Genomic DNA, 19327 nt, shown 5'->3' on the forward strand with positions numbered 1-19327 from the left:
AGTAAGCAATATGAACATCACCACCCACAACTCCTTTGTGTTCTACTCGTGCATATCATCTACGCATAGATCTGGCTCATGATGCCACTGTTGGGGAACGTTGCATGGAAAAAAAAATTATGCACATGCAAGATCTATCCATGGAGATGCATAGCTACGAGAAGGAGAGAGCATCTACATACCCTTGTAGATCGCTAAGCGGAAGCGTTTATGAACGCGGTTGATGTAGTCGTACAACTTCACGATCCGTACCGATCAATCACCGAACACGCGGCACCTTCACGTTCAGTACACGTTCAGCTCGATGATGTCCTCACCTTCTCGATCCAGCAAGAGAGGCGAAGTAGTAGATGAGTTTCGGCAGCACGATGGCGTGGTGAAAACTATTTCCGTAGGGCTTTGCCAAGCACAACGGTTTAGAGCGGAGGACGAACTAGCTAGAGGGAGAGGGCCGGGGCGCCGCAACGGCTTGGGGATTCGTGGTCTAGACACACCCCAAGGGGGCTGGCGGCCGCCCTAGGCGCCTGCCCTAGGCGGCCCCCCTTTCCTTCTTGGCACGTGGGGAGAAGGCAGGAGGGTAGGTGCCGCCCCTTTCCTTTCTTCGCATGTGGAAGAGAAGGCAAGGGAGAGCCGGCTCTCTTCCTTCCTTCCCTAGGGCCGACGGCCATGAGGTGGGGCATGCCAGCCCCTTTGTGGGCTGGTGTGCTCCCCTCGTTGGCCCGTTTGGCCCAATAGCTCCCCGTGGCCTCCCGGAACCCCTTTCGGTGATTCGAAAATTATCCGATGTTTTGCAAAACTCTTTTTGAGACCAAATACTATCATCCTATATATCAATCTTTACCTCCGGAGCTCCTCGTCATGTCCGTGATCTCATCAGGACTCCAAACAACATTCGGTCACCAACATACATAACTCATATAGTACTATATCTTCAACAAACGTTAAGCGTGCAGACCCTACGGGTTCAAGAATAATGTAGACATGACCGAGACACTTCTCCGGTCAATAACCAATAGCGGGACTTCGATGCCCATATTGGTTCCTACATATTCTACGAAGATCTTTATCGGTCGAACCTTTATGACAACATACGCAGTTCACTTTGTCCGTCGGTACGTTACTTGCCTGAGATTCAATCATCGGTATCTCCATACCTAGTTCAATCCCGTTACCGGCAAGTGACAGGATCGATATGGTTGACTAGAGGGGGGGGGGGGGTGAATAGGCAACTAACAATTTTTAGCTTTTCTTGACCAAATTAAACTTAGCATCAAAATAGTTTGTCTAGATGTGCAACTAGGTGAGCAACCTATATGATGCAACAACAACAAGCACACAAGCAAGCAAGGGATACAACACAATAAAAGCTTGAACAAGTAAAGGTAAGAGATAACCAAGAGTGGAGCCGGTGGAGACGGGGATGTGTTACCGAAGTTCCTTCCCTTTGAGAGGAGGTACGTCTCCGTTGGAGCGGTGTGGAGGCACAATGCTCCCCAAGAAGCCACTAGGGCCATCGTGTTCTCCTCACGCCCTCACACAATGCAATATGTCGTGATTCCATTATTGGTGCCCTTGCAGGCGGCGACCGAACCTTTACAAACAAGGTTGGGGCTATCTCCACAACTTAATTGGAGGCTCCCAACGACACCACGAAGCTTCACCACAATGTAATATGGCTCCGCGGTGACCTTAACCGTCTAGGGTGCTTAAACACCAAAGAGTAACAAGATCCGCAAGGGATTAGTGGGGGAATCAAATTTCTCTTGGTGGAAGTGTAGATCGGGGCCTTCTCAACCAATCCCTAGAAAATCAACAAGTTTCATTAGCTAGGGAGAGAGATCGGGTGAAAATGGAGGTTTGAGCAACAATGGAGCTTAGGAAGGGAAGAGGTGGTCTTCTTGGGGAAGAAGACCACCTTTATATAGTGGGGAAAAGATCCAACTGTTATCCCCTCTCTCAGCCCGCGCGACGTGGTACTATCCCACACAGCCGCGGTACTACCGCAAAGGGTTGCAGTACTACCGCTGCAGGGTGCGGTACTATCGCTTGCGTGGTAGTGACCAGTTGAGGGCCTATTGCATAGGGCAACGAGCGGTAGAACCACCGGAGCGGTACTATCGTACGCCCCTATGGTACTACCGTAAGGCAGGGCTCAACTGGCGCTGGAAATGCACGTAAGTAATAAATTACTTCCGTAACTACTTCCACTAAGGTTGAAGCTGTGCAAAAATCCGGCACGGTACTACTGCTCATAGGGAGCGGTACTACCGCGTAGGGACGGATGTAAAAAAATTACATCCACGCCTACTTCTGCATGCGTCAGCGTCAGGGCTGGAGACAGCGGTACTACCGCTCACCAGGAGCGGTACTACCGCCATAGAAGCTTTAGCATTTGGCAGCCTACATATTGCAGAGACATGGATAGCCGGATGGTGCCCCATCGAAGCGAAGGAAAGGTGGTTCAAAGGAACAGATCTATATGTGTTGATTCCACCCTAACCTTTCCGAAGCGGACCCCCTCTTAATAGTACGGCTTTCCTACGACTCAAATACACCGAAAAGAAACGTAGAGAACCGCTGTAACACCCCGGTGTAATGATGCTACTGTAATCCCTGAGATCAAGCTAATCATTTTGCTATAATAGTGCTTAGTCACTTTAATCAATATTCCATTTCAAATTCTAGTTGAATTCAATTTCAATTTCTGAGTGAAATTCAAAATTGCTCAAACATGAAAACTAAAATGTTCATCATGTGCCAAATAATCCACAACTAATATTGGTGGTGAACCAACATTTTTGCAAAGTGTTTAAGTGGCCTAAACTACTTATAACAGCGACCTAAGCAATAATTTAAATGCCTTATTAAATTATAAAATTTGCAAACTACTTCTAAAGTCTCACAACCTTTTTGTGGCAGTGCACAATAATTCTTTGAAATTATCTTGGCCAGTGGCATAATTTTGCAAAGTCATTAGTGTCTAAAAAGAAGATGAAAAAGCTGCTGGAAAAGCAGAAAAGAAATTAAAAAGGAAAAAGCAGAGGGGAGAGAGAGAAAAGAGCCCCCTGCCTCCCTGGGACTTAGCCCATTGCACTGGCCGGCCCACCTTACCCTGGGTCGCCTTCCCTGTTTGACCGACCCCGTCGCTACAGGGGCGCGGTCGCCTGGGACCGCCTCGCCGTCGACGACGAGGGGGAGGATAAGGCCTCCACGCCCCCGGCGCCTCGGGCCATTCTCCCACTCCCCCCCCTCGTCCATTCCGCCTCTCCCTCTCCCCACCAGATCCTCCCCCGCTCACTGCCTCTCCCCTCATTCCCCATCCACCTCCGAGCGCCATGGCCGCCGCGTCTTCGTCATCTCCGCGGCCACCGTGCCTTCGACGCGGCCTGGCCGTGCTCGTCGGCATCGCCGTGGACTGTCGCGTCTTCTGGAGCCGCTGGAGGGAGCCAAGGAGCCCTGCATCGCCGGCAGGCCACCTTCTTCCTCCTCGGATCCCGACGCACCGCCGCCGCCGATCCACTCCGCTCTGCTGCTCCTAACCTGTCAAGGGCTTTTCTTAGCTGCTCGGTGAGCTTTCCCCTCTCTTCCCCTCCCTCTGGCCGCCTGCTTTTCGCTGTAGCTTGCGGTCAACGTCGCCGTGTCATTGCCGGAGCTTTGCTCAGCTGTTGAACTCGTCGCCGGCGCTGTGGTGGCTGTCGTGGTCACCCGAGGCCACCATCGTGCTCCTGGTGCTCCCAGGAGCACAACGCACACACGCACACCCCCCTCATGTGCCCCCTAGCGCCGCCCCGACGAGTCCCGAAGCCAGCCGCCGCTCGCGAGCTCGCTGCCGTCACCATAGTGCCCCTCGGCGGCCGTCACCACCACTAGTCGTCGCCGTTCGACTCACGTGTCCGAACGCACCATCGCACGCGCCCTCTAGTGCCTCGTAGCGCGACCCCGACGAGGTCCCGAACGCCACCACGGCCTCCACTCGTCGCCGGTGCCGTTTCCGGCAGCTCCAGCTCCGGCCGGCCTCACCACGCGACGCGACGAGCTCTCCCCGTTCGAACGCGCCCGCCCGCGCCCGTGTTGGCCCCCTGTAGGCGAATTCCGGCCGTCTCCGGCGTTCGGCCGCCGCAGATGGCCTCGCCGGCGTTGCTCCGGCGCTGACCTGGCACCGATAGGGCCCGCCTCTGGGTCGCTGCCCCTGGGCCCCCTGGACCCAGTTGACCACGTTGACCGTGGTCAACTATGCTGACTGGGCACTCAGTGCCACTGACATGCGGCCCCCCGCATAATTAACCTAATTAAAACAATTTCCTAAATAAGCATAATTAGCTAAACTAATGAGTCACCGACTAGTGGGGTCTAGTCACTAATTTTTCTGTTTAAATTAAAATGAACTGCTGTTAGCCCACTGCCAATGATAGGTGGGACCCACTGGCTAGTTTGACCAGTCAGCGGGTCTGTTGACCTGCTGATGTCATGCTAACACTCTGCTGATGTCATAATTCCATTTCTGTTAATTTAAATAATTTCTGAAAATGGTTTAATCTTTGAAAATTCTTAGAAAATAAACCGTATCTCGGATGAAAATGTTTTATATATGAAAGTTGCTCAGAAAAATCAAACGAATCCGGATGTGCGGTCCCTTTACCTGTCAGATGCCTCTAACTATCTGAACATGGAACATTCCCCCTACGGTCATTTGTCTGACACAGGTCCGGAACCGGGAATACATTCCCTGTTGAATACCCCCTTCACCTTTATCGTGTAGCCATACGTTAGGTCACACCCGACACAACATATTGCCATGTTATGCTTTGTGATGCTATGCTTGCTTTATATTTATTGTTTCTTCCCCCTCTTCTCTCTGGTAGACCCCGAGACCGATGCCGCCCCTGTGATCGACTACGTCGACAACAAACCTTCTTCTCTTTCAGCAGAGCTTCCAGGCAAGACCCCCTTTGATCATCCCGATATCGCCCATTCCATTCTCTCATGCTTGCATTAGATTTTGCTACTATTATTGTTTGCTCCTATTCTGATGCATGGCCTGCTTTTGTAACCTGCTCATTGTACCTAACCTGCTTATCCTAAACTGCGTAGTATAGGTTGGTCAGTGATCCATCAGTGACCCCCACCTTGTCCTTGTTGCCCCTGCTTCATCATCGAAGACCCGATCAACGGGATCGAAGACCAGGCCCCGACACCGCACATCACTGTCCCCTTAGTTGCTCGACACTACTGGGTTACTATCGAGTGCCGAGGGTGAGACCTCATCAACACTTGAGATGTTAACCCTGTAGTGTAGCTATTCGGTCGTGGTCATCGAGGGTGATTTCCTCCTTAACCACTTCCGATACTACTCAGTCGTGCAACCTCTCAAGTGTGAACCTCGAGGGTGGATCCTCTTATGTTCACCTTGATGATTACATCGAGTGGAACTCACCCGGGGTGATTCCTCGGTTTTTCCCCTTGATGTTTGGACACACGGATACTTGGACTTTACAACTGTTGCTTGGAAAGGCGGGTCGACCCTGAGGGGTACCCGCGAGTGATGTGGAGACGGGTTGACCTGGAGGGTGCCCGCGAGATAATTACGAGGCGTGGCCGAGCATTCCTAGCCCTTGCTGCAAGTCCTCGAGACGGGGTAACAGGGTACATCTTTCGCGAGTCTCTGCTTGTTACCGCGCGTTCCTAATCCACTACGATTTGGATATTTGATCCGAGGGGCCTCTAGCCTGATAGCACTAACCATCACGTGGGCATAGTATGGGCGTTCTGCGTCGTATGCATCAGCCGAAGCTTAATAGACGTCAGCGATTGAGCGGCGCGCGCCGGGTTGGACTGCGTAAGCACCTGCCTTTTTGAAGGAGGTAGCTAGGTCTGCTCACCGGCCGCCCTCACAACGTGCAGGAGTTCCTGGGGAGATGGCCCATGACCCCTGGGGGCATAGGGTTAGTCTGGCGTGCTGACCTCTCTATTAAGCCTAGGTCAGGTCGGCGTATTGTTTGGCCGAGGCCGGGCATGACCCAGGAAAGTGTGTCCGGCCGGAGTTAATCGAGCGTGGTGGGTACGTTGGTGCACCCCTGCAGGGAAGAAAACATCTATCGATAGCCTGTCCTACGGTAACGGACACTCGGAGTTGTATCCCGATCGATACAGCTAGAACTGGATACTTGAGGTGATAACTGGATAGTATGGCTCTGGGATTTCTTTCTCGCAGGGAGTCGAGAAAGCATCTCTAGCCGAGGTTGTTAACACTGCTACTACTTTACTTTATGCTAATCTTATCTCTTCTGATGCTGCAAGATGCTTGGAGCTGCTTGAAGATGCTAGTCTTCGATAGGCTAGGCTTTCCCCCTTTCTCTTCTGGCATTCTGCAGTTCAGTCCACAGATACAGTCCATTTCATTGATACCGATGCATATGTAGTGTAGATCCTTGCTTGCGAGTACTTTGGATTAGTACTCACGGTTGCTTTGCTCCCCCTTTTCCCCCTTTCTTCTTCTTTTCGGTTGATGCAACCAGATGTCGGAGCCCAGGAGCCAGATGCCACCGTCGATGCCTACTACTACGTGGAGACCGCCGACGACCAGGAGTAGTTAGGAGGCTCCCAGGCAGGAGGCCTTGCCTTTTCGATCGTTGCTACTTTTGTGCTAGCCTTCTTAAGGCAAACTTGTCTAACTTATGTCTGTACTCAGATATTGTTGCTTTTGCTGACTCTTGTGTATTCGAGCTTATGTATTCGAACCCTCGAGGCCCCTGGCTTGTAATATAAAGCTTGTATTATTTTAATTTGTGTCTAGAGTTGTGTTGTGATATCTTCCCGTGAGTCCTTGATCTTGATCGTACACATTTGCGTGTATGATTAGTGTACGATTGAATCGAGGGCGTCACAACCGCCGTCTTCGATAGGCTCCGAGGGGCACCGAATCAACTTGTGCCTAGACATGAGATATCTGAAATGCTCTATGCACACGATTAGTCCGCAAATGCATTGTCATCAATCACCAAAACCAATTAGGGAGAAATATGCCCTTACAATCTCCCCCTTTTGGTGGATTGATGACAATACGAGATTTGCACATAGAGATATATAATGAGCATAAGCAAACCCAAAATCTATAAAATATAGACAAGCTCCCCCTAGATGTGTGCATTCTATAGATATGCTTTGGACTGCAAAGCACACATACTAGGATCAACACTCCCCCTATATTTTATAGACAAGGCAATCCTTGCAACAATATAAGTGACACTAAGCATGGAAGCAAGGTATAGCAAGTGAGCATGATGAAAAGGGCATAAGAAAAAATAAACTCACAAGCTACTAAACATACTTGACAATAAATTGATAAGAGTGAAGGCATATGTCTTACACCATATGATAGGATAAGTCTCCTGGTCTCACACGCAAATAACACAAACCCAAGCAACGAAGGTTCAATGAAATCAAGGAGACAAATACTCGCAAATCCTACTCTCTCTCCCCCTTTGGCATCGAGACACCAAAAAGGCAGAGAGGACACCTAAGACACAGGTGGTAGCTCCCGCTAAAATGATCACCCAACAGTCTCCTCCTCTGAAGCAGCAGGAATGGACTCCTCATCTGACTCAACCCACTGATAGCCCTTCTTCTTCATCCAAGCAGCCTCAGGTGTGATGTTCTTCTCAGACCCACTCAAGAAGTGCTCGCCAAGCTTCCTCAAAATCTGCTTGTCGCGCTGGCGACTCTCCTTCTGAGCAACGTGAGTCTGATACTGCCCCTTGGTCTGCATGTAGAACAGAGTCTTCACCTTGTCCTTGAGCTTCGAAGCCCAAGATGGCTCAGCAGAGGGAGGTGCATACTCCTCAGAACTGTCCTCCTCCTCCTCCTCCTCCTCCGCAATCTCATCTTCATCAACATCCATGCGGTTAGCCTCTGCTTCTGCCCGAGTAGTGGTGTTAGCCTACTTGTTCTTCTGGCGCAGCCTAATGGGCTCATGGCGAATCCAGTTGGGAGCATGAAACTCTTCACCCGGAAAGAGCTTCTCCCAAGTCTTCTGAATCAAGAGGTGCAAATATGGTCCATAGATGGGAAACTTACGATGGAACACAGCAGACTGAAGCTCACACCACATGATGTGAGAGACATCAAGTGGTCCAGGTTGCTGAAGGCGCGCATCCTCACAAATAAGCATCATGTCCACAAGATAGGAATGCACCTTGTCCTTGTCGCCCATGCGAGGAAAAAGAAAGTTGTGAAAGATCCGGTTCATGATGTCGAGAAACGGGTTCAGCACATAAGACTTCTTGCCGTTGGGTAAACTCTTCTCAACCAGGAATGGTTGAAGCTTGTGTTTGGAAGCAGACTCTGGGTTGGCATGCGGGCGGATACCAACGGGCACATCTAGCCCCTCATCATGAACATGCAACAGACCCATGAAGTCCTTCCACTCAGCAGTCATCCTCTTTCCATTTGTCATCCAAGTGATGCTCCGCTTCTCATCCGTGTGGAAATGGACAGAAGCAAAAAACTGAGCCACAATCTCCGGGTTATAGTCAAGGTGGAACGTGATGATCTCCTCAATACCAAACTGCTCCACCAAGTCCAGAGGCTCACCAAAATATTCTTGGTTCTTCCTCAGATGCTCCATGTCAATCCATTGAACGGGTACATTGATGTTCTGCTTGGCCTTGGTCACATCTAGGAAGATGAGATTTTGTTGCTTGGTCCAAAACAAGTCATTGCCCCTTATGATTTCCCTAGGCTTGATGTAGGGGTTGAGCTTCCTTCGAATCTGAAACTCTGCTTGAGGCATATCTTCCAAGCTGACAACTGGCTCCTTGATCTTGGTGGTTGTGGTCTTGACGTTGCATTGCGGGGCATTGGACCCCTCGGGAGCTTCTTGGTTGTGAAGACGTTTTGAGCTCGTATCACGGATGGGATTCGAGCGCCTAGCAACGGAACCGGAGCCACCACCTATGACACACAACGCAAATACACGAGAAGAGCAAGAAGGATTATTGCAAAGACCAAGGCCAAAACAGAATGAAACAAATAGAGATGAGATTGGGTGTGACAAAACAAAGCAATTTTAAGTCAACCGGTAGTACTGTAACAGGACGCGAAAGTAAAAATTTACTACTGCTCTGACCGCGCTCAGAGCGGAAGTAAAATTTTACGTCCGCGCACCGGGTGGTAGTACCGCTCCAGGCGGAGTGGTAGTACCACACGGGGCGGATCTCGCAAGAACGGATCTGAGAACATCCGTAAAGATGAACCGGTACTACCGTTGATCAAAACTACATTGTTGCATCACACCAAATGGCATATCTACTGCACAAGCACTCTCCAACAATCTCCTCTTGCAAAGATTTAGCCAAAAATCACAAGGTCTACTCATACATCCCACAAAACCTAGAAGCAAAATAAAGAGGCAAAGGGAGAAGGACTAGGGGAGATACTGGGGTCCATGGCAAGAGGGCAAGGTGGGGATCGATCCCACTGCTTGAAATGAGAGGAGAGTGGCCGGAGACAGAGATCCGGCGAGGTCCTCCGGCGCCGTTCTTGGGAAGGAGAGAGAGAGAGACGTGAGGGGAAGAGATGAATGGGTATGGGGGAGTTGGAACTCCCCCTGCTCGCTCTTAACCCCCACGCGGTCTTGACAACACGGTAGTACCGCAGATCATTGCAGTAGTATAGCACGGGCGGTAGTACCGCACTTTGTGCGGTAGTACGGCTCTTCTAGCGGCAGTAAAAATTTACTGCCGCGCTGGAAGCGGTAGCACCGTGCCGTGGTCGCAGCTGTGCAAGCACAGGAGCCACCCACCTCCAGTGGTAGTACCGTGGCATGCCACGGTAGTACCGCATGCCCAAGAAAGTGTAGGTTTCGGCAAGAGAGAAATAAAAGGCCTTTGCAATACAAACTTCAAGCAAATGGACGCACAAAAGAGAACTTAACAGAAGCAACTTAACCACGAACAAGGTCAAAAAGGTAAGCACGGAGAAAGAGAGGACCAAACATGTAGCGACCAGACCTCAAATGGTCTGTGCTGCTGTGCACCAGTGTCATCCCTGGATCAGTAATGCTGACACGCACAGTACAAATGGAGGATTTATAACAGAGTAGCAATCACACACTTATTACATCGAATATCTCCAAAGAGAATAAGTATGATAAATATGGCTTAAGGCCATCTAATAACGATAACAGCGGAAGACTTGGAAGATAAGTGAGTCCATCAACTCCAGCGGCATCACTGAGTATAAGACCACGACCTAAGGCACCTTACTCGTCGTCTGAAAAGTCTGCAACATGAAACGTTGTAGCCCGAAAACGGGCCAGCACAAAGAATATGCTGGCAATGTAACACATAGAGAATAATGAACAATAATGATGCTATACTACATGCATATATGGCTGGTGGAAAGCTCTATGGTTACAGTTTTGCGAAAAGCCAATTTTATCCTACTTCAAAGGAATAAATTTTATTTAACTATCATGGTGGTTGTGAAACATTGAGATGGTTGACAGCATCTCAATCCCAATTAAATGTCATCAATAACCCAACAAAATTAATTAGAAGTAACATAGTGGTGAGATTCACATGATAATCCAAATACTAGATACTCAAGTTGTCCGTAACCGGGGACACGGCTAACCATGATTAGTTTGTACACTCTGCAGAGGTTTGTGCACTTTTCCCCACAAGACTCGATCTCCTCCGTTGGATTACTCGCACTACATGGTGTTTGAGTAACGGATGACCGAGACACAGTCTTTCAGAAGTGTTTGCACCTTACGTATGGGTAGACAGTTACACCTACTTTCCCCTACATCTGCTAGTCTACCACTGTAAGAGTTCACACAACTTAATCAACTATGCTAGAGCCCATAATAGCTTGCGGCTGCACACGGAAGTTTCTAGCATGAATAATCTCATGATCCCTTTGAACCTGGGTGGCGGTCCAAAAGAAAAACAGGCAATCCCGGAATACCCAGGTACCTCAATCCACCCAGATGTGAGTTTTAGTTGCCACCTTAAGTAAACCATTAATTAACAATCTCACATCTGTCATGGAAATCTCTCAAACCCAATCCACGTCTACGAGCATAGCATGGCAATATAATAGCAAACGTAGAAGTAACTCCCAAGGGTTTGAAAGTAAAACAGGTAATAGGTACTACCTCAACTACTTCCCAATACCCACAATTTAATTAGATCCTAATCATGCAAGTGTTTGAGGAATAGATCTAATGCAATAAAAACTGGGTATGGAAAAGTATGATCAAGGTGTTACTTGCCTTGCTAATGATCCACAAAACCTAGCGATTCGAAGCAACAAGCGGCACACTCCGGGTACTCTATCGCAAACAAACAAGCATACAATCAGTACTCATCTAATGCATAGGTAAAACTCGAATGAAAGATCCAACCAGAAAGTTCAACTTAAGAACTCCGGTTTGCAAAAAGAATCAACTCGAAAGAAGCAACGAAAGTCAAACTGCGAAAGAAAAAAGCTTCGCTTACTAATCTGGATCTAGGTCAAATTTTACTGTAGCAAAATCTTGTTTGAGTAGGTTAACCGGAAAGAGAATTTCGAGACGAAACTCTAGGCGCTTGAATCGCCTGATTCCGATAAACGAGCGAGAAGTTAAACAGAAATGAAGATTCGATCAGAAATCGAATCTGAGAAAATAACGGAAAATCCGACGAAAAAGAAAACGGACGAACGGTTAAAGAACGGACGTTCGTTAACAGAGAAAAACCGACGAACGCGTTCGTTAAAACGAACGGTTCGGTGAACGCTCGCAAAATAATAAAACCGAGAAAAAAACCGATCTAGTGTTTTTTTTAAAACAAAGGGTTTTTTTAACAAAAACCGGCAACGAATGAGGCGAGGCAGTACCTCGTCGGGGGCGGCTCCGGCGGGGCTCCGGCGAGGGCAGCGGGGTGCGGGGTGCTCGGGGAGGGCGAGGGGCGGCGAGGGGGCGGCGGCAAACGGCGGCGGCGGCTCCCGAGCTCAACTCCGGCGGCGGCGGCGGGCAAGGCACGCGGCGGCGTGGTGAGAGAGGGGGGGGGCGGGTATATAAAGGGGGGGGGGGAGAGCTCGGCTTGGAGGAGGGGCAAGCTCCGGCGGCGGCTCGGTCCCGTGTCCATGGAGGACACGGCGCGGCGGCGTCCCGTGCGCGGAGAGGAGAGAGGCGCGGGGTGGGCCGGCGGCCTGGCGCGGCAGGGCTCGGCCCGGCGGGTGCGCGCGTTTTTTTAAATACGTTCCACGGAAAAATTCGTAGAAAAATAAATAAAAGTCAGAAAAATATAAAATAAATTTTTCCCGTCTAGTTAGAAAATCTACAATAGGGTGAACATTTTTTTAACACAAAATAAATATTTTGAAAACATGCAATATTTTTAATGCAATAAAAATTGCAAATAAAATCCGAATAAATTCCAATAAATGATTTTAACATTTTTCCTCCAGTATTTCAATTGTTTTGGAGAATACATATTTTCTCCTCTCATATATTTTGTTTAATGAAATATTTTTCTGGAGAGAAAATAATTAAAACCAAAATCCTCGTCTTATTATTTGATGAAAATCAAATTTGAAAATTCGAGAAAATCCCCAACTCTCTCCGAGGGTCCTTGAGTTGCTTAGGATTTATCGAGGATTTGTCAAAATGCAATAAAATATGATATGCAATGATGATCTATGTATAACATACCAAATTGAAAATTTGGGATGTTACAAACCTACCCCCCTTAAGATGAATCTCGCCCTCGAGATTCGGGTTGGCTAGAAAATAGGTGAGAGTGGTCCTTCCGTAGATCTTCCTCTCGCTCTCAGGTGGCTTCATCCTCCGTGTGGTGACTCCACTGGACTTTGCAAAACTTGATAACCTTGCTGCGGGTAACTCGGCTGGCATACTCAAGAATCTTAACTGGTTTCTCCTCATAGGTCAAATCACTTTCCAGCTGAATCGCTTCCAGTGGCACAGTATCTCTCAGTGGTATCTCAGCCATCTCTGCGTGGCACTTCTTCAATTGGGAAACGTGAAATACATCATGAACTCCAGACAATCCTTCGGGCAATTCCAGCTTGTAGGCAACCTCTCCCATACGTTCCACAACTCTGTATGGTCCGATAAAACGGAGCGCTAACTTTCCCTTAACTCCAAAGCGCTTCACTCCTCGAAGTGGTGATACTCGAAGATACACTCGGTCTCCGACTTCGTAAACTGTCTCTTTTCGTTTAGAATCAGCATAACTCTTCTGCCTGGACTGGGCTACCTTGAGCCTATCGCGAATCAACCTCACTTTCTGTTCAGACTCCTTAATCAGATCTGGTCCAAACAAGTGACGGTCTCCAACTTCGTCCCATAACAACGGTGTTCTACACCTCCTTCCGTACAAGGCTTCGAAAGGGGCCATCTTCAAACTGGTTTGATAACTGTTGTTATAAGAAAACTCCGCATATGGCAAATTGTCGTCCCAACTAGATCCATAATCTAGTGCACAAGCTCTCAACATGTCCTCCAAAATCTGGTTGACTCTCTCGGTCTGGCCATCTGTCTGTGGGTGAAAAGCTGTACTAAATTCCAGCCTGGTTCCCAATGTTTCATGTAACTGCTTCCAAAACTTCGAGGTAAATTGGGTTCCTCTGTCTGATACAATGGTCCTCGGAACTCCATGCAAACATACGATCCTGGTCATGTATATCTTTGCCAACTTAGCACTGGTGTAAGTGGTCTTTACTGGCATGAAATGAGCCACTTTCGTCAAACGGTCGACTACAACCCATATTGAGTCATAGCCTGAACGAGTCCTGGGTAATCCTGTGATAAAATCCATGCCTATTTTATCCCACTTCCATTCGGGTATCGGCAATGGTTGTAGCAATCCTGCTGGCTTCTGATGCTCTGCCTTCACTCTCTGACACACATCACAAACTGCTACATATTCTGCAATATCCTTCTTCATTCCGGTCCACCAGAAAGTATTCTTCAAATCCAAATACATCTTGGTGTTCCCTGGGTGAATCGAGTATGGTGAATCATGGGCTTCTTGCAAAATCAACTTCCTGATCTTCGGATCATTTGGCATATATACGCGGTCCTCAAACCATAAGGTATCGTGCTCATCCTCACGAAATCCCTTGGCTTTTCCTTTGCTCATCTTCTCCTTTATCTCTTCAATCTCCTTGTCTGTCTTTTGAGCTTCTCTGATCCTTTCCATCAAGGTAGACTGAATCTCCAATGTTGCTAAATAGCCTCTTGGGACTATTTCCAAACATAGCTCGCGAAGGTCCTCGGCTAACTCCTGAGGTAACTCTCCTGTCATGAGGGTGTTGACATGACTCATGCGGCTCAACGCGTCTGCCACTACGTTAGCCTTTCCAGGGTGATAATGCAATCTCATATCATAATCCTTAATGAGCTCCAACCATCTCCTCTGTCTGAGGTTTAACTCCTTCTGCGTGAAAATATACTTCAAACTCTTGTGATCCGTGTACACCTCACAATGGTTTCCGATGAGAAAATGTCTCCATGTCTTCAATGCATGCACCACGGCTGCTAACTCCAAGTCATGCGTAGCATAATTCTTCTCATGGGGTTTAAGTTGTCGTGAAGCATAGGACACAACTCTTCCTTCCTGCATAAGCACTGCTCCAAGTCCTCGACGAGAAGCGTCGCAATAAACTTCATAATCCTTGCGTTGATCTGGCAGAATCAACACTGGTGGTGTAACCAATCGTTCCTTCAACTCTTGGAAACTAGCTTCACATTCCTCAGTCCAATTGAACTTGGTGTCCTTCTTCAATAGCTCAGTCATGGGCTTAGCAATCTTCGAGAAATTCTCGATGAATCTCCGGTAGTATCCTGCAAGTCCAAGAAAACTCCGGATTTCTCCAACTGTCGTGGGTGATTCCCAACTTGTCACTGTGTCAACCTTGGCAGGGTCCACTGCTATTCCTTCTCCAGAAATAACATGTCCAAGGAATCCAACTTCCTTCAGCCAAAATTCACACTTGCTGAACTTGGCATATAACTGATGTTCTCTGAGCTTCTCAAGTACCAATCGTAAATGCTCCTCATGCTCTTCCTCATCCTTGGAAAGGATTAAAATATCATCAATGAACACCACGACGAACTTATCCAAAAATTCCATAAACACTTTGTTCATCAGGTTTATGAAATAGGCAGGTGCGTTAGTCAGTCCAAATGACATAACAGTATACTCAGACAATCCATATCTGGTGGTAAATGCCGTCTTGGGTATATCCTGCTCTCGAATCTTTAACTGATGGTATCCTGATCGTAGATCGATCTTGGAAAATACTTTAGCTCCTTGTAGGCGGTCAAACAAATCATTGATCATCGGCAGTGGGTACTTGTTTTTAATGGTCACTTCATTCAATCCTCGGTAATCAACAACCATCCTCAGCGATCCATCTTTCTTCTCCACTAGAAGTACTGGTGATCCCCAAGGTGACGAACTTGGGCGAATATAGCCTTTATCCAGTAACTCCTTGATCTGCTTCTTAATTTCCTCCAAATCCTTTGCGGGCATCCTGTACGGTCTCTTAGATATTGGCCCTGTGCCTGGCAAAAGTTCAATCAAGAACTCAATGTCCCTATCTGGTGGCATGCCTGGCAACTCTTCTGGAAATACATCTGGATAATCCTTCACCACTGGTACTTCCTCCTGTACAACTCCTGATAAGGAATTTACTTGAGTCCTCTTCGGCATATGCCGGGATACATACTTAATCCTTTTTCCTTCCGGGGTGGTAAGCAAAATCGTCTTGCTGGCACAATCGATGTTTCCTCCATACAACGATAGCCAATCCATTCCCAAAATCACATCCAAACCTTGCGATTCCAAAACAATGAGGTCTGAGGGGAAAACATGCCTACCAATGGCCAATGGTATCTGAAAACATCCTTGGGTTGCCATATACTCTGCTCCTGGCGAGGTTACTAACATAGGGGTTCTGAGAACTTTGGTGGACAGCTTAAACTTATTCACAAATCCCCTTGATATGTATGAATGCGATGCACCAGTATCGAAAAGAACGGTTGCAGTAAATGACTTAACCAAAAACTTACCTATTACTGCATCAGGCTGAGCTTCAACCTCCTCCACGCTCACGTGGTTCACATGCCCTTTGTTGAACGGGTTCGGCTTCTTCCCAGAGCTTCCATTGCCATTTCCATTTTGGGCTTCAGGACATTCATTGGCATAATGTCCATTCTTCTGGCACTTAAAGCAAGTGACTTGACTCAGGTCCCTCTTGGCTGGGGTAGATGGGTTGGTGCGGTTCTGTCCGTTGCTTCCTCCATTCCCATTACCATTTTTAGAGCCATTATGGTTGTGCGATTTACCTCCTCCATGGGTATGCTGAAACTGTCCTCCTGGCTTCGGGGTAAATCGTGGCTTCTGCTGAGCTCCTGAGTTATACTTCCCTTGTCCATACTTCCTCTTACGGTTTTCAATCTGCTGTTGCTTTCCTTCAATCATGAGAGCTCTATCTACCAGCTCCTGGTAGTTGTTGAAGGTTGCTACCATCAACTGCATACTCAGCTCATCATTCAGTCCTTCCAAAAACTTCTCCTGCTTGGCTGCATCTGTAGCAACGTCATCTGGTGCATAACGTGCTAACTTACTGAATTCCTCAACATACTGGCCTACGGTGCGTCCTCCTTGGCGTAGGTTGCGAAACTCATGCTTCTTCATGGCCATAGCTCCTGCTGAAACATGAGCTGTACGGAAATCTTGCTAAAACTGGTCCCATGTGACAGTGTCAATAGGGTGCGTGGCTGTATAATTCTCCCACCATGATGCTGCGGGTCCATCAAGCTGATGTGCGGCAAAACGCACTCTTTCCGCATCTGTGCATCCTGCAGTGGTCAACTCCATTCCAACTTTGCGGAGCCAATCATCTGCAACAATCGGCTCGGTGCTACTGGAAAACACCGGCGGGTTTAGCCTTAAGAAACGGGCTAAGTGATCAACAGGTGGTGGTGGCGGTGGGTTGTTGTTGTTGTTGCCTTGGTTCTGCACTAACACTTGCATCAGGGCATTCTGTTGCTGAATCAACTGGGTGATCTCTGGTGGGAAAACAAATCCGGTGTCGCGTCTCGGAGGCATCTGATAGGTTAGAAAAGATGAGAGTTAAGAATAGAATGAGGTCTAGAGAGAAAACACTACCCATATGCTCATGAGACAAATTCAATCAATATCACTCAATCAATTCAAACAAGGCAAAACAATCGATCTAACTAGCGTTACAAAGTGCTTGAACTATACTATGAAATGGGGAAAAACTACTACTGATATGGTGGTCTAATAAAATAATTCTAATCCGTTGAAGACTCCATGATGTCTGCTCCGGCTTCATCAACCCAGTCATCTTCACTTGGTTCCGAGTCGGTGTCCTCGATGATGATGTAGTTATCCGGACAAGTGCATTCGTCGGCTTCTGCTTTTGGCACTGGATTTCCCATGAATACTCCAATCTTCTTCTCCAGGTCATCATTCTTCCCTACTAGTGCGTTGATTTCCTCCAAATAATCTTCGCGTGTAGCTTTGAGTTCTTCTTGGAGCTCCTTGATCTTGGTTAATGCCTTCTTCAGTTCTTCCTTGTCCGTGCACATCTGGTTCTCCTGGCGACGAATGTGTTGGTTTTGCTCCTGGATGAAAGCTGCAATTGATCCATCCTTCTTGGTTCTGATCATCTCCCATTGCGCGTCTCGGCGTCCACAAATTTGATAAATTGTATCCTTAAGCTCCTGGTGATAGACTTCTCCAATGCGTCCCATGGCGATGTGTGCGGCCACACTCTTCCCTAAACTCCAAGTTGGTGCTTCGAAAACCAATCTTATGGCACAAAACATCCTTCCTGGAATGAGAACTTGAATCTTCCAGCTCTCCTCTTCGGGTAATGTGGCGTTGTAGGTTCCGGTGATGCTTGGTATTCCTATGTTCAAGTACTTGGTGACTTCCTTCAAGTGTCGACCAAACGGCGTGTCTTCATCTGGTTGCATGAACTTGCTCCTTGCATTCGCCATTCCTAAAAGAGTAGAAAGTGGAGAGGGGTCAGAAATGAGAAGAGAGAAGCTTTCTAGGGCTTAAGCTTAGTGGTCGTGTCCTACAGTCAGCGTGTGCTCTGATACCAACTTTGTAGCGACCAGACCATTTGAGGTCTGGTCGCTACAAAACATCGAACCAAAACCTCTCATGAAGAGAGGACGGTGGCCGGAGCCACCTATGTTTGAGTCAATTGGTATGGCACCGTGAAGAATTATCCTTGGTCCCATGACCAAAACTCGTGTTTGAAGCACAAGTACCATCAACAATGGCGAATGTGAAAGAGTTGATCAATTTATGCATAATGGGGGGAAGGAGAGTTCAGTGAGAGAACAACTCTCCCCCTATGTCCATGCCTACATCTAAACAAGACAACAAGATGAGTATGGTGGGATGTGCAAAGGTTCAAGCCACATTGCGCAAATCGATGATATTTAGCTCATGCCTTAACTCGCGAAATCTTGCTTCATCCAAAGGCTTTGTGAAAATATATGCAAGGTTATCATGAGTGTTGACATAGTTAAGCTCAATCTCCCCTCGCCTAATGTGACCCCGGATGAAGTGATATCGAATCTCAATATGCTTCGTCTTGAAGTGTTGCACCGGGTTGAGAGAAATCTTGATGGCACTTTCATTGTCACACCAAAGAGGCACTTTGTCACAAATGACACCGTAATCCTTTAAAGTTTGCCTCATCCATAGAAGTTGAGCACAACAACTACCGACGGCCACATACTCGGCTTCGGTGGAGGAGAGAGACACACAACTTTGCTTCTTAGAAGACCAACTCACCAAAGAGCAACCAAGAAATTGGCACCCTCCGGAAGTTGACTTCCTATCCACTTTGTCTCCCGCACAATCCGAATCCAAAAAACCCACAAGATTGAAGTTTGCTCCTCTAGGGTACCAGAAGCCAAAGTTTGGGGTATGAGCCAAATATCGAAAGATTTGCTTGGCCGCCACAAAGTGGCTTTCCTTAGGTGAGGCTTGAAACCGTGCACAAATTCCCACACTTAACATGATATCCGGTCTAGATGCACAAAGGTAAAGCAAGGAGCCAATCATAGAACGACATACCTTTTGATCCCCCGCTTTACCATTGGGATCAATGTCAAGTTGGCACTTGGTAGGCATTGGTGTAGAAGCCGGCTTGACATCACTTAGCTTGAATTTCTTGAGCATGCCTTGAGTGTATTTGGCTTGGTTGATGAAGGTTCCTTCTCTTCTTTGTTTGATTTCGAACCCGAGAAAGAACTTCAACTCTC

The sequence above is a fragment of the Aegilops tauschii genome, chromosome 1 (assembly GCF_002575655.3).
Source record: "Aegilops tauschii subsp. strangulata cultivar AL8/78 chromosome 1, Aet v6.0, whole genome shotgun sequence".
NCBI classification, from domain to species: Eukaryota; Viridiplantae; Streptophyta; class Magnoliopsida; order Poales; family Poaceae; genus Aegilops; species Aegilops tauschii.